Source organism: Aythya ferina, assembly GCF_964211825.1.
Source record: "Aythya ferina genome assembly, chromosome: 24".
Classification (NCBI taxonomy): Eukaryota; Metazoa; Chordata; class Aves; order Anseriformes; family Anatidae; genus Aythya; species Aythya ferina.
In genome coordinates this window covers 3,368,910-3,384,468 of record NC_140322.1, presented here as the reverse complement: position 1 = coordinate 3,384,468, position 15,559 = coordinate 3,368,910, and the positions used below count along the sequence as shown (strand labels likewise).

The window sequence follows — 15,559 nt, the reverse complement described above, 5'->3', positions numbered from 1 at the left end:
GTTCCTAGTGAACAGAACCACGCCTATTTACTGATTTTTGAAGTATTTAAAAATCCTTTTAGACTTGCAGAATTTTTTATCCTCCCAACTCTGAACGAATTCTGAATGAATTTCTTCGGCAAGGCTGAGCTGTGAGCTGTGGGCAGCTAGCAGAAAGAAAAGCAGCTCCCTGCATCTCTGCCTGCTCTGTTTCTTTTTCTTTAAAACACTTCACAGGTTGTATCTTAATGAACATAATTCATTATTCTAAAGCTTGCATTTTCTGTTAATTATTGTGCCCAGCCTGCATCCACACGGTCTAATTTGGGGCAGAATTTTATGCTGATAGCTGTTTCTTTCCCTAGTTGATGAGCACGTTGCTGTGCGATACTGAACTCACCTGCTCTGGCAGAGAGGCAGGAAACATTTTCACCACTCTTATGCCCTGTTTTCCAGATTATGAATTGCATCCTTGTGACACCTCGTTTGAGGGAACAGCCAGCCTCTGGTCCTTATCAGAGGCCTGAGCTCCTCAGTCTGCCCATGGAGAGGACAACCTCAGAACTGCTTGGTTTTGATTAGATAGGTAGGTGCAAAGTGAGAGGTGCAAGGACTGAAAGAAACCAAAGTGTGGAAAACCTCAGTAAATTGGAGTAATGTAATCAGTGGATGCATAGGATGGGGGAAGGAACTGATACAGTCAGTTGGTTTCATGAAGTTTGACTGCAAGTCTGGTATCCATGCAAACAGAAAAAGACTGGGAATGTTTCTACTTGGAGGAGAGAGCCTGGGCTGTGTGTGTGTCTGCAGCCTGTCTCGAGTGCTGGCTCGGTATTGCTGCAGTGGTGGAAGTGCAACCTCTGGAGCTCACGTTTTAACCAAGTCAGAGACTTTCCCATGTAGAGGAAAGGCACATGAGTGCTTCTTGGAGTTTGCAAGAGGTCTGAGGCTTTGTGTGTAGATGCAGGGAATCGCTGTGTGCTCGTTACACTCAGGGTGTGGGTTCACCAAGAGCAAAGTCTCATCCTGGAGCAGTGGCTCTGGCTTGAACAAAACTGCGACTTCACACGTTCAGCAAAAAGACTTTTTTTCTCTTGAGATCATGTTGTTTTTTTTTGAAGAAGGATTTGCTGAAAAGCTCAGAAACCATCAGTCTGTTTGCAAGTTACTGGTTTCCCTGTCTGCCAATGGCAATAATTACAGCTGAGCAAATACTTCAGAGCAAATAATTTGACAAATTTCTTTTTCCTCTCATGCAAAATCCATGAGCAGTTCACAAACTCTTCTCATTTGTTTGTTGTTCATATTTATTTGTTCTTGCCCAGCTTTTATTGGGTGTATAAGTCACATGGTATGATTTGCTCCAATTTTTCTCCTCTTTTCGCTTCAATTTTTTGAGCCTAGTTGTACATTCATCCTCAATTCTGAGCACCTGGAGGTCTGTTTCTTGAACAGCTCTTGCCAGTTGCAGTGGTTTTAGGACATAATTTTGGGATGCCCCTCTCTGTGTGCGTGCATTTCTCCTTGTAGGTCTTGGTGGCTGTGTCTGATCTCCTCGTGGGGCAGTGCACTCACTGACCTTGGTGCTGTTTCCATCCAGGTGCTCTGTCGAGGCACTCTAGTTAATGAGGTTTAGCTCTGGTTCTGAGGAGCTCTACCTGTTTGTTTGTTTTTCCTGCTGTCGGATAATCTTAATTTATTTTTTTTTCAGGCAACAGGGGGATTAGATACTTAAAACTTCTGCAAAGGAAGGCACGTAGCTGAGTCATGATTTGTTTTACCTCATTCCTGACAACAAATCGCACAGTTTCGACCTCAAAGCCTGCATTTCTGCATTACTGAACTTCAGGGTGTTAAGGATTCCAAGTTTACCTGTTCAGTCCATGTTTTTGTTGTCTATTTAAAAACAAGTAAGTATATAAATTGATCTCTTTTGACACAGAAATAATAGTTCTTTGTAAGCCTGTTTCTTAACTTGTTTGGAGCTTCCACAATTACTTCAGGAAGCTTACCTGAAGAGTAAGGCTGGAGGAGGTTGTCTTACAACACAAGCTTACCCCTACAATTTTATCCCTTTAGCACAGGCTTCAGATGCCCGTGCTGCTATTAACAGCCCTCGTACTGCATAAAACTTGTTCTTCCCAGCAAATACCCATACTATTTTTTCAGATACCCTCTCCTCATTAGATGGGCAGAGGTGTCGTTATGTCTGTGCTCCTAGAGTAGAACAGGTATTCCCTTCAATCAACTACAAAGAGCTTTGTATATGTTCCGTAATGCTGAGCTGCGTTAACACTTTGTATTTTGGTTACAGCCTGTGCAGGATTGGTACACGGCTCCTCAATGTCCTAGAGGTACTCCAAATTCTTTTTGACAGATGCTTAAGGAAGACGGATCTAGTTTAGCATGTAATTAATGCTGGTGATTCCACTCTGATCCTTTTACTCCTATAATGTGCATCCGTGGCTGAGGAGGAGATAATGGACAATCACGTAAGAAAATCCTTGATTATGGCTTGATTGAGCTTGTGTGAGCTCCAGACAGGCGGTGTTGTCATGGTTTCCAAGCCATTTAACTTAGACACTTTTGCGCAGACAAGATGTTAGATAGCCACCCAAAAACTTGTAATCTGGATTATGCCTGAGCCCTCACTGAGTGCTACATCAGGTTTATTTTCACAGAAAGGAGCTAACTGTAGTTTTCGTGTTAGAAGCTATAAAAACCGTATCATCTTTCATAACATTTGCAAAATAGAGAACTTCTTGCCTGTACCTTTTCTTTACTTTTCACCGCCTGGAATCTCCATCCCTACAGCTCCATCCAGGCAGAGATCACAAGTGCCAGAGGAGTCTCTCTGGCATGCTGGGCAGTTTTATTACTGTGGCCTCTGTGGAGCAGGTTTTTTGGAGAGCACTTTATTTCCCCAGGTCTTTGCTGTGTTTTCCTAGACCTCGTGTAGCATCTTGCTCTCAGGACTGTCATTTCCTGTCTTGGGAAAAACCCCGACGTCTCTTCCTCTGAATCTGAAGAAGTTTAAGCTGAGATTTTGGGGACATTTTCAGTGTCCAGCTTTTTGTGTTGGTAAACAGACGTCAGCACACTTCTGCTGCTAATTTTTTTCCAGTGGTGATTTTTTTAGGACCAGCAGAGGGAGCACAATAGTAAAAGTAATTGATCCTACAGATCTTTCTACTTGTCTGTAGCCTAAGAAGCTGAGAGTGTCCTTCAGTTATGTCAGCACAACTCCCATTTTACTGACCCACGCGGCGTGCAGCAAGGTGCGGAGGCAGAAGTACAGCAAGCAGAAAAGCAGTGACGCAGCTGAATTTTGGAACAAAAAAAATAGTGCTTGCTTCCTGAGGTTGCCATTGAGAATACATAAATGAACAATATTTTGTGTATTAGACGCTAGATAATCTAATGCAGCTGCTGAAATATTTCAGTAGCCCCTAGGATCCTTGTTAAGTCATGATGAACTCAATTCCTACTGACTTAAAAACACGCCTTAGTCATTTAATCGTTTTTGTGGGGCTCCCAGTAGGTTCAAGAGAAATCAGAGGCAGCGTGGGCATCCTTTGTTAGGAGGAGCTTTGTTAGGAGCTCTTCCCGTTACACACACGGCTTAGGGAAGGTTTTGCACCTCACTGTGGCTTAATGTTTATGAAGCCCAGTTGCAGCCACGTGGCACAGGAGCTGTTCCTGCGGTACCAAATTTTTCTCAAACCATTGATCTCTGCCCGATGTTTTGTGCTGCATTTGAGTGACTCAGTAAGCTGTGTCCTACCGCGATGCATAGGAATAATAACAATAATGAGAAAATACTGAATGAAGCAGTGGCTTGGTCCTCTTCTCTTCCAGCTTTGCTCTTCTGGTGCAGTCTCTTACGCTCAGGGCCTTCTTTGTGTGTCCTTGTGCAGTCCCTGGCAGTGGGGCTATGGACACTGCTGGTGGAACTGCTCAAGAGTTTTTGTGATATAAATGTGCCAGCCAGCTCTGGGGATGCCTCTGGTTGTGGCTGGCAGCCACTCGCTCTCCATTCTGCAGTTTTACAAGCTTCTTGCATCCCCTGGGAGAAGCAGGAGCCTGTGCCCGCTGGGTCAGCACGACCTGATGGGTCTCTGGGTGTCCACATGTCATTTGGGGGGGTGTGTGCTTGCTGAAGTTTCCTTAGGAAGTCACTGTTGGGGAAATCAAATCAAGAGGCAATCCATGACCTGGAATTTTCTCTTTACACCAGAATCCAGAACTTACCTGAGCTAACTGGAGGTGTGTGGCCACAACTGCGTGCGGGCACCGAATCGCAGCGGTGGGTTGGCTCAGCACTTTGAAATTCAGCATCACTGGTGCTGGCCTCGGGAACATGCCCACTGCCATTCTGTAAGTGCACTGTAAAGCCTTCAGTTGTGATTAATGGTCAATGTGTTGATTGCTTTAATCCAGCGTGTCAGCTCTGTGCGGCTGCAGCACCTCCTTTCTACTGTCAAGCTTGTTGGGATCTGTGTGCCTGGGCTGGAGCCTAAGGCATTTGGCTTTTTAGCTGTGAAGACAGGATTTGCAAATTAAAAGAAGAATGCTAATCACTTAGTGTCCTTGTTTGTTCCTTTTTAAACTTTGTGGACTAGACAGTTAATCAATTATTTGAAATGATGATTCCTGCATTGCTCACATATTAACGGCAGCACCCTAAGAGGAGTCAGTGGGCAATCTTGTAATAAGATTGTGAAGTGGGTAATAATTTAATTTCTTGCACGGTCCTGCCAACTATAATACACTGGCAGTCTGTGTGCTGATGCTTATTTTAATTAAGATTCATAAGTAATATATTTGTATTTTTGTCTAACTGTAGGATGTGTCGTTTATTCAGGCACACATTAATTAATTGTGAAACTGAAAAAAACACTTCCCTCCCCTCCCCTCCTCTATCTCCCCCCTCAAACAACCATCAGCAACAACAAGCATCCACAGAATCTCTAGGGGAGGGTAGCTAAGACTTTTGTTCTTTACTTTTTCTGATTTTCTGAGAAAATTCTTTTACATTCCTTACCCAAGTTCTCATTTTCATTTGGCTTGCTGCTTCAGAACCCACTTAGGTTTTCTTGGGGCTGGGAGGGTGTGAGCTACAGAGCCACAATCCAGCTTTTATTTTTCTTTTTAAAACCTGTACATGGATGGCTGAGGGACTTCAGAAACTGTTTTAAGACCATGTGTCACAGCTGCTTTTGTTTCTTTGCAGTACAACTCAGAGAAGTCCTGCACTGCCCAAATGTTCACTGTGGAGGTTGTCGTGCGTTGGTCCTGTGCTACCAGGTACCAGTTCCAGTTGCTGGGAACTCTCCTGGTAGTTCTTTTTCTCTGTTTGTCCTAAGCTGCCTACTAATTATGGGTGAATCTAACAGCTCCTGATAAAAGCAGCCAGAATAACCTGGAGAAATGAGTTGTGTGAAAACTCCTTGAAGTTACCTGGGTGCGCCCAGGCTACGGCAGTGCTGGCTGTGGGGTTTGTCGGTCGGTGCGTGCACAGCTGGGCAGTGAAGCAGCTGTTAAGGTGCAGAGAAGACCAGTGACTGGGAAATAAGAAATGACCAGGAGAGAAAGCTGCCTTGAAGCTTTTCTTTCCCAGCAAGAGCTGCATTTTTTTTTTCCATTCCCTCTGAATCAGGTGGGCTTTACGGCTGCCACGTACCCTCGTGAGGTGGTTGTGATGCCGCTTGGCACCTCTCTGGTGTGAGTACCAGCCTCGCCTGAAACTCCCCGTTACACGAGGGCGTTGCAGACACTAAGAAGGCAGCCCTGCTCTGTACTGCTCATACATCCAGCCTGCAGTTTGCTGTTTGTACCAGGCTGTCTTGGACAAAGACACTAAATTCATATTATCAGGCCTCTGCTAAAAGAATCGCCAGGAGAGACGGCAGCGCCATGTGTCTTGTAGCTAAATGCATATTCCCTTATCAAGTAGCCTCTTAAGAAAACCAGCAGTGATTACACACAAGCTGGGTGCAGCAGGGACTGAGGGGGACAGAGTGGCAGATGTGGGCTGCTCTGAGGCCTGTCAGCGAGGAATGATTAATGAACACCGGCTCCAGCTGAGGCTAACCTTTGGAGAGCCGAGCAGGACATCTGCAGAACTGTCACAGCTCTGACAAGGACAGAGCTGAACAACCAATTATTCCACCATCACTAAGGTGGGCTGTCAGTTTAATCCCAGCCATTCACTTAGGCAAGGACAGGGAAATTTCTCCTTTACATAGCACCGCTGCGTTGTGACCTTAACCATTGCAGTGCTGCCGAGGGGAGGCGCGGGGCAGCGGCGCCGGAGCTGCTGCCACCGAGCAGAAGTGGGATGCGTGGGCACCCTCTGCTCAGAGCCAGCGTGCAGAATGAGTTGGGAGCTCCCTGCTGGTCCATAAAGACACATGGGAATTTTAGAAAATGGTAAATGCTAAGTTGAATATTCCTGCAGACGCCCTAGGAATAGTTACTGGCGTTGACCGAGTTTTGGGGAGATGGGAAGATCTGATGGGTGCTAACGTGCTCCCGGGCTGGGCTGCGCTGCAGGCACGCACCCAGGGCACAGAAGCCATCTGGGTCCTGCTGCAGGTTGTGCACCGCTGCCTGCAGTCTGGGCACCGAGCTTTTAGCCATGTGCTCGATTTGTGGATGCTCGTCCTCTGTGGATTTTCCAAAGCTTTACAGGGATTTCATGTCAAAATAGCTTCTCTTTTCTTTCTTTTGCCACGTGGATAAAGAAGTAAAGCATCCTGTATCACGTTTTCTCATTTGCAGTACAGAGTCACTTACAAGAGGGTAGCATGCTGGAACTGAAAGTAGCAGAGGCGGAGGCACCAGTCTCATTCATAACTGTGCCTGGCTGTGTAACTAGTATGATACCGTGTGTAAAGCTGAAGCAATTCCTTTCATCAAAGATGAACCTAAAACGCTGGCCATGGTAAGAAAGGACTTACTGAGAGAGCGGTGAGTTTTACAAAGTCAAGAAGCGGAGGTTAAGTCAAATCCTCTGATTAATACATTTTTTTGTGACACAGCACATTTCGTGGTGTGGACTGCCTTCCACTTGTGATCTGCTCTAAATCCTCTAAGGCCTTCCAGTGCCCTTTGAACTGAAGGCGTACAAAGAGCTTGGATACAGAGATATCTGACAGGGAACAGCTTTGGTTCTGCTCTGCTCTTGCCTTGCCCCTGTTAGACTCCAGGTTGGGTTTTGTTTCTTCCTTTCCTTCTAGGAGCTGATCACACCGTCTGTGCTTTGCTTAAAAGATTCTTCTTAAATCTGTAATGCAGTTCAGAGCAGTCCCAGGACCTTCAGTACCACCAGAAAAACTGAAAATAGGTGGGAAAAACTGCAACGTGGGTACAGCTCTTGAAAAAGCTATGGCACAGCCTTGTCTTGTTGGTTTTCTAAGCTCTCTTTGTGCTCACTGACCACAGAAAATGTAATTCCCACTGCACCTCTATTTCTAGATTCCCACTGTAAACCTGGAGTTTGTTCTTTCTTAATTAGGACATCCAGGCTGTAATTAGCATGATTGGTAAAGCAGATAAAATCTGATAAAACCTGGTATCAGTTAAATGCACTCACATCACAAATTGAGGACAGAAACCTGGAATTTTTTACATTAGAGTTTTTGCAGTAAAGTAGAATAAATCTTACTCCATTCTGGGCTATATTCTGTCTGTGTTTGAGAAGTTTTTATTGGAAAAATAGAGCTGATAATTTCTGTCTGGTTTACACCTGTCTAAATATATTTTCAGGTATGTTCCTGTTAAGCAGAAATCTTGCTAATGAACTCCCAGTTGAGGCTCAGGCATTATGGCAATGTTCTAGGTAGCAAAGAGCTCAGCTGAATGAAGATAAAGTAATTTCTCGTGGAATTACATTTGCAGATTGCCTCCAGTGAATGCCAGCTGTAAAAAATGGTATACCCAGCACAGTATGAGAAATTGGTTTTAAAACTGCAGAAAATCTTGGGATTTCTGATCAGAGCAGTTCTGCTGCACTAAAGTTTGAGAAAATCTTTTCAAAAAGCCTGCTAAAAATGACAGAGAATGTTGCTTTTATCATGTGAATGTCTCTTTACAATTTTTTTATTGCTGTCTAAATTTTCATGTGTATATAACGTTTACTGTACTAGGTCCCAGTTCCTCTTTGGGAAACACGTAATTTGTATTGCACAAAAATGCTCCTTAAAACATGGAGATAATGTTTATCCGCTCAGGCTGCTGGAGAATGTGTTCTGCAATTTCAAATAGTGTCAGTGCTCTTGTAGAAGGTGGAATTCGGTCTGGTGTGTCAGAGAGGCTGCAAGGGGAACAGGCTTGAATATTGATTATTTGATGCTGAATTGCAACCCAGAAATGTTGAAACAGCAGGTATGCAAAACAGTGTTTTCAAAGCTAAGGTTAAGGCCAAAGTGATTGCTCTTCCTGCTCAGGAATGGATTAAATCTGAAATTCCAACATTAACTTCCTCTGCCCTGTGAGACTCATCTTGGAGAATTAATCGGTTGGTGATCTTTTGTTTGTTGTGTGGTGTTTTGTTTGTTTTCCCCAGTTATCCTCCTGCACTTCCCATCTGCGTTTGCAGAGCACATGGTATTTGCCATGTTCTGGACCATTTTATTTTCTAAGATAAGTTGTAAATCCATAAGAATCGTGGAATGTTACTCATTTTAGCCTTAGTTATCTAAGGATATGAGATAGGCACATGCTACTTTGGTTTAGACTTCTTTTTTCGTATTTGAATTTTTGAATTAAAGAACATCACGTATAACTCAAAGTACAGAAAAATGTTTTTTGTGTTTAGAAATATCTTGTTCGCATTAGAAACTGAATCTGAGAACACTGCCTGTAGTGCCATATAGTGTGCAAAATGTGTGATCTTTCAGGAAAAATCTGTTTGCAGTGTTTTGGCCATACAAGCTGGAGAGTACACAATGGGCTGTCGTCTAGTTTATGGCTGGAATTTAGAGACAAGTACCACTGAAAAATAATTAATTTAAAAATGGTAATAAATAGGCTAATCAAAACCCGTGTAAAGCAGCACCTCATTATTTTTCCTGTGGATGAGCTTAGTCACCTTCCTGGGAAAAGATGCCACTTCTGTTTGATCAGCTGCTGCAGGAGGATTCAGTGCAGCAGCAGGTCTGTGCTTCGCTAAACAGGGATGGTGCACATTCACAGAGGAGAAGTGAGTATTTAGGATTCAGCACATCCCGTCATCTGACATGTTATTAATATCTTCAAGTAAAAGTCATGCCAGCACAGCAGGCTGTAGTTTCTTCCTCCCGCTGGGAAATAGCAGCCTCCTTGTTTCCCTTGAAAGCCAGCTTACAGTTGGGCTGCATTGTTAGGGGCTGACCAGTTGCAGCCAAAGGGATCAAAACAGGAAGCTTGGCTATTAGCCTTCAAATGAAACCTACTGCTTCATTTGCTTCGTGTACTTCATTTCCTCTGCCCCTTCTCTTCTGTTCCAGGTGTCCTAGATGAGCAGTGCCTGCCCGGGCAGCGTGGTGTGCTCGCCCTAATGCCTTGATAGGAAGGAAACATCTGCCCAGTCGTGTCGTTCCCCATATTTTGGTTACATCAGCAAAGCTTAAAGCTAAAGACTTGGAGAGTAAATTTGATAGTGGTGCTTTCAGCCTACAGCGAGGAACAGTTCTGCAAGGTGTGCAGGACGTACAGGCTGCCCTGTGCCCGGGTAGAGCTCGCCTTGTGTCCACTCATCTCTCTGTGAGCAAGTACAATAACTAGGGAGGGTTTTGTGCGTCAGTGCAATTTTGCTTAATTTACCAAATATTGTATTGTATGAACTGCTCTGCTTTGGCTGCTTGTTCTCTTGTCCCCTTATCTGACAAGTTACTGCAGCCTGAGCTTGGCCAGGTCTGGTGAGCAGTTCCTAAGAGGACGTGTATGCGGGCAGATGGCTGCGGCCAGTTTCATACTGGTGGGCGAGCAGCAGGCCAGGGTACTCAGCGAGAGCTGGTGTGAGATGCACATGGAGGAGTTGGGGAATGGGACAGGATGTGAGTGCTTGGGCGTATTGCTGAATCTGCCCCTTCTATGCGATGCAGTGGGAGTGCTTCTGTTGGTAGGAACAGCAAATGGGAAGATAGCTATTTTTTTTCATGAAGCGGTAGGTGCACAAGTGGAGTTCAGAACATTGCTATTTTAAATAAATATTTAAATAAAGTCTTCAAAAATCGCTCAAATTTCCCTTTCCTTCGGCCTGCTCTATCTAAATTGCTAAGAAAGTCTTACTTTGAGGCTGGGGAATAGAAACAAGATAGAAAGCGCTTTCTTGCTCCCTTCTAGTGAAAATTACTGAAATGTCTTTGATGTTTCTTAGCATAAATGTTCATAAAACTTCAGAGAATAGATCCTTAAAGTCTATTGTTCTGTAACATATTTATTCGTAGCACAAAAGCTGCATTAAAATAACACCAAGGGTTTAAGAAAAGTGTTCAGAGAGAAGGATTAACCTGCTAATCCTCGTCTCTTCGGAAAAATGTTCTGAGTTGGCAGGACTCATTTAAAGGAAGTTCTGACTGGCGCTCACTTGTCCACACCTTTTTTTTTTCTTCCATTTTTTTCCCCCAAGATTCACCGAGCTGATACGAGCAGGGGTAGGCATTCCAGAGGTGTAGTGGTGCTTCAGAATAGCTGCATCTGTATTCTCGTGGGGATGCTGGACATGAGATGTGTGTCCTTTGCACACACCATGAACTCATCTGCTACAGCATGAGTGGGAATTCAGGTATTTTTTCAAGCATGTTGCTTTCCTCCTTCTAGCCCTGTCTTGCTTCTCTGCATTATTTTTTTTTAAATTTCCATGATCTTTGTGTATTGCCTGGCTCTGAGGCTCAGTATCACCCTGTGTTAGCAGAAGTGACTGTGATCTGTTTCTCCTCTTCTGAGAGTCAAGTTTTCCCAAATCAAATGAGTTCTGCCATTCAGGGAGGTCTGAAGAAGACTACCTGAGCTACTATAGCTGAGTCAAAAGAGCCTATCTTTTTTTCCTCCCAACTCTCATTATGTATATGCAACTTCACAGAGCTCACTGCACTTCCGTACTACATCTACAAAATCTTTGTAAGAGGTTGTTGTCCTTTAAAGAGGGGCTGCAGCTGGGTCTTGAGATTAAACATTAAGGAAAGGTCTTTGGTATGCACAAACCAATTTCAGAAGATAGTGTCAGTCCCCCTTGGTCATGACCAGTTACAATATTTTTAAAAAAGGTAGAAAATGTTCTTATTTCCAAATCAATTAATATTTTTAAATTGCTTTGAGCTTCACAGATTATCATCGTGGTTTATTTCTAGAGGATGTTTTATTTTCTTTCTTACTACATTTTCCTGAAATTTAGTTCTGGACTACGTTTTCCCCAAGATCTTAGTTTTTCAAAAATAATCTTAAAAATAGCTTTTTCTTAATCTACCAGATGGGGTAATTTCACATTTCACCAATTTCAGAGTTGCTTTCAGATGGAAAAAAACTGAAAATTGCCTGTTTGTTTTCAAGGCTTTGCTTTTCTCTTTAGTTCAGAATGACTTGAAGTAATTGCAGGCTGCATACTCAATGTGAGACAACGGAATCATTTCCTAGAAAAAAATGCCATTTCTCAATATTTGTTTCAAACCTATAAAGATGCAAAGAACACTGCTGCCACTGAGAGCAGCGAACAAGCTTCTTATTAATTACTGCTGGGGAAAGTTGACTTAAACCTTCCTAAATGAATTAAGAAAGGCAAATCTATTGACTGCTCCACAGGTTGCTTGCAGGCCTTTTGTTTTTGACAGAAGAAGATTAATACAGAAGCTGCTTCTTCCAGTTCTGTTGATAAATACTCACCAAGACATCCTACAGAGAGATCAGATCTCGATTGTGGAGACGTCGGGCAGCTGTGGGCTGTGAGGGTGAACCATGGGGCTTCAGGCCAGTAGAAGGTAATCAGCTGGAGGAAATTTCTGAAGAACACAAGACAACATGAAGACATTTTATGAAGTTTCTTTCTTAACATCTGAATCTTCAATATAATTGACGTTTGCCATAAATTTGAGAAGTGCCTGGTAGAGGAGGCAAATCCATGTGTTTAAGTAAAGTGAATATAAAAGTATACACTAATGAAGTAAGGTGCTTCAAGTAGATTTGCACTGCTGTGGACATCAGCAAATGAGCTTCTTTTAGGTTCTGAAGAGCTACAGTGGGGCTGCTTATTTTTTTATGGCCATGTTTATCAGTCTTCTGCTATAAAAAATGTCTCAGGTTCTTTATTGAAAAACATTTAGCTAATCCTCTAAAGGTAAGTTGTTTGTACTTCCAAATCAATGTGCATGCAAAAGAACCTCATTTCTAACACCAGTATGACTGAGGATTTCAACCTGTGCTTTTCTTCACAGTCACTCTCCTCTGCAGCCTCTTGTTGTCCCAGCTGTTGCTTGAATACCTTTCTGGCATTCTGCTTAGGATTTTTTTTTTCCTTGCAGCTGTTTATGAAGTATTCATTAAATTGTCAACCAAAGCTCCTTTGGCTCCCAATGTGTTTTCAAGTGAATTTGAGTAGAAAGCAGTTCCAGGAAGGATGAAGGTACCCGCTCCAGAGAAGATCATTCCTGCGTTTCTTTTTGCACAGAATGATGTTTCCTTCTGCTTGCTTGCAGAATTTCCATGCAAATGGTCCACTGAACAAGGCTTCTGTCTTCAAAATGCCTTCTTACCATTTTCTGTGGATTTGTTTAAACTGCTATTTCAATGAGATTTGAGGAATTTAAATGAGATTCCTGAAGTGGAATGCAGAAGGATGGGGAACGCACTGCAGATGGGAAGGAGACAGCTGTTGTCTCTTGCCACTTCATGTAATCAGTTTAAGACAGACCTTTTCATACTGGAGATTGCTTCTCTTGTCCCTGTTTTTGAAATAGCAGTGAGGTGGGCCAGTTCTAGATAAAAAGAACAAATTCCTCTTTCAGCCACGTGGAGTCTTGCAAAACTGGCAATATCCAACGTATATGAAAGGCATCCTTAAATTTATGTGGATTTTTGATCTCTTGTTAACACCGATTTCAGGTTGTTTTAAAGCAAAACCAAACCTGTTCATTCATCACTGTTGGATTAAAAAGTTGGTCAGTCCTCCACCAGTCTGCAGTGTAGCAGCAAGGAAGGAAACAGCAGCCAGGTACTGTACGCTAGTCGGCTGTGACTTCTAAACAAAAGAAGAAGTGAATGGTGGAGTGACTGCTACATACCAGATAAGAGAAAATAAAATTAATTTCCTTTGACCAGAAAAAAGATGTGCAACTGCTGGTTAGTGTTAGGGAATAGTTATTCTGTCGCAAGTTCTGCTTTCCAGTCTGTCTATTTAACATACTAATGTGGAAATTCTATCCTAGTAGGGTAAATCACATTATATGAAGTTCTAGGATGTTGGCATTGCACATGTGCATATAAATGTTAAAGCAAATCTATCACTAAGATCCGTTTTATTCTCTTTTAATGTGTTCCATATTTGTTTGCATTCTTTTTCAGTAGTGACTGGTTTATTAAGGTTACAGAAATCAAATATATGCGAGATTCTCGTGTAGTGACAGTTTATGAAGCTGTCTCCTATGTTTTACTCTGAAAAATATTATAAATTGAGAAGCTCTAGCTTTGATTTTGTCTCAGGAGACTGGCACACGTGTTGAGTAGACTTCCTCTGTGGAAGAGCTAGGTGAGGAGGTTAAGTACATTTTCTTTGTGCAGTACCCATTAAACTTCAATCAGAGTTACAGAAAGAAATTTCCTTTAGGCTCATATGGAAACAGGTATTGGTTTGACTTTAATAAAAGTCATAACTGATCTCTGTGAGGTCTCCTGTGAAATGATCTCAGCAAAATTCAGGCAAGCCTTTTGAGGGCAAAAGACTCCCTGTTAAACATCACATTATCCCGTAATTCCATTACAGAGCAGGCATTCTGTTCCTTGAAAGGTCTGAAAATGGTGATACTCCTTACTGATGGAAGCGGAGCTATTGGATCTGAAAGCCACAGGCCTACTTACAGGAATGTCCTTGTTTACAAATAAATGCTAGAAATTTAGGAAGTGATTTAAACAGCACCTAGGTTGTCGTGCTGCGGCTGCTATTTCCATACTTAGCTGAGTTCAGTGCCAGGGCTGCTCGGACTCGAGGCAGAAGCCTACGTGTATTTTAATGAGCGCCGACAAGGAAGAAATTCTTTCATTTCTGAAGTGGACTTCAGATGGAATTCAGGGAAAGAGTAACAGGTGGTGGGGGAACAACACCAAAAGAAAAAAAAAACACACAGATGTAGAGTGCTGAAAGACATGAAAGTCATTGTTGTCTTGTATTCACTTGGAAAGGTTAATAAATAGGTCTGCAGGTCACACGGGCTCTCGCCTTGCCCTACTTTTGTTATTTTAAGGATTCTGATCACCACCAATTTGTGACTGTAGGCAGAGCTGTGGAAGTACAAAGCATGGAGGGAAGCACATAGTTTGTGCAGAAAATGGCAGAATTTTAAAAAGTGCTTGGTGCTTCTCTGGATGTAGGGAAGGGGGAAATTAGGGAACCTCTCCCCAGCTGTTTTATCCCGTTAAATCAGAGAGATGGTGAGGATGTTGCTCAATAGCCTTTTCTACTGTCCTATCCAACATTGCTTAGGAACGATTTTAAAAAACTGAATTAATCTAGATTTTAAAAGTTAAGTCTGAAAATTATTCCCATTTTCATTGACTTCTCTGTCATTCACGTGGGAGGACATGAAAATTGTACGGAGCTGTGTGTTCTGTCGTCCATCCATCTCTGGAAAGTTCGTTCTCTCCCGAAGAAGCCCGAACACGTGGCCTGCTCAGCTCCATGGTTGTTTAACTTGGCAGCCTGCTGCACACACCGGGTGTGTTGGTGGATCGGCATCTCCTGCGCATACAGGCAGGCCAGCCGAGGTGTTTGGGTGTGCTGGAAGAAGAGAACATGAAGGAAATCCCAAAGAGATGTTGTTTTACATGAAGGAAATTCCAAAGCAACGTTGTTTTGGCAAGGTGAGATCGCCTGGGTGCCAGGAGGAGCCAGAACCTCAAAAACAAACCCGGTTTGGTCCTTTCCTCCTGCCTCTGTTGGGTCACCTGGGGATGCTGCACGGCTGCCCCATGGACTTGTGCATTTGCTGTTCTTGACTCGTGTTGTGCCTTAACAATAGAGATGAAGTATCCACTAAATGAAACAAAATAATTAATTACTGAACACAGTGACACCATTTAGCCCTAAATTTTCCCAACTAGAAGGATTAACTAAGTATGTAATGCATCGCTGAATGATTTAACAGAGCATCATAACTCTTTTCTTTTCACCATAAATTGTAACCTGGAATTGTTTTTGTAATGCTAATTGCCTTATCTTCATAAATTCTACAGTCTTACATAATTTAACTAGTATTGTAGGAGGATTTCCCAAGAATAAAAAAAAAATAAAAAAGCAGGTGCCGTCAGTGGTAATTTAAATAAGAAAAGACACGTTAAGTGGTTCTTCTTTCACTAGTAATAGAAATTAATTAGCTTTGAGCTGCTTTGG

General features: G+C 42.8%; 1 protein-coding gene across 10 annotated transcripts in view; it reads left to right on the top strand.

Annotated features, from left to right (window-relative positions):
• LOC311423355 (uncharacterized protein) overlaps window positions 1-15,559 on the top strand; it is a 259,365-nt gene that overhangs the window by 91,537 nt on the left and 152,269 nt on the right. For 8 of the 10 annotated variants that reach the window (XR_014685659.1, XR_014685660.1, XR_014685661.1 and 5 more), the window contains 5 exons: window positions 436-565; window positions 1,691-1,889; window positions 2,294-2,471; window positions 4,217-4,356; window positions 5,213-5,286. The gene's annotated coding sequence lies outside the window, so the exon portion shown is untranslated. The remainder of the gene's footprint in view (window positions 1-435; window positions 566-1,690; window positions 1,890-2,293; window positions 2,472-4,216; window positions 4,357-5,212; window positions 5,287-15,559) is intronic. The other 2 variants (XR_014685664.1, XR_014685663.1) reach the window with 2 other exon arrangements.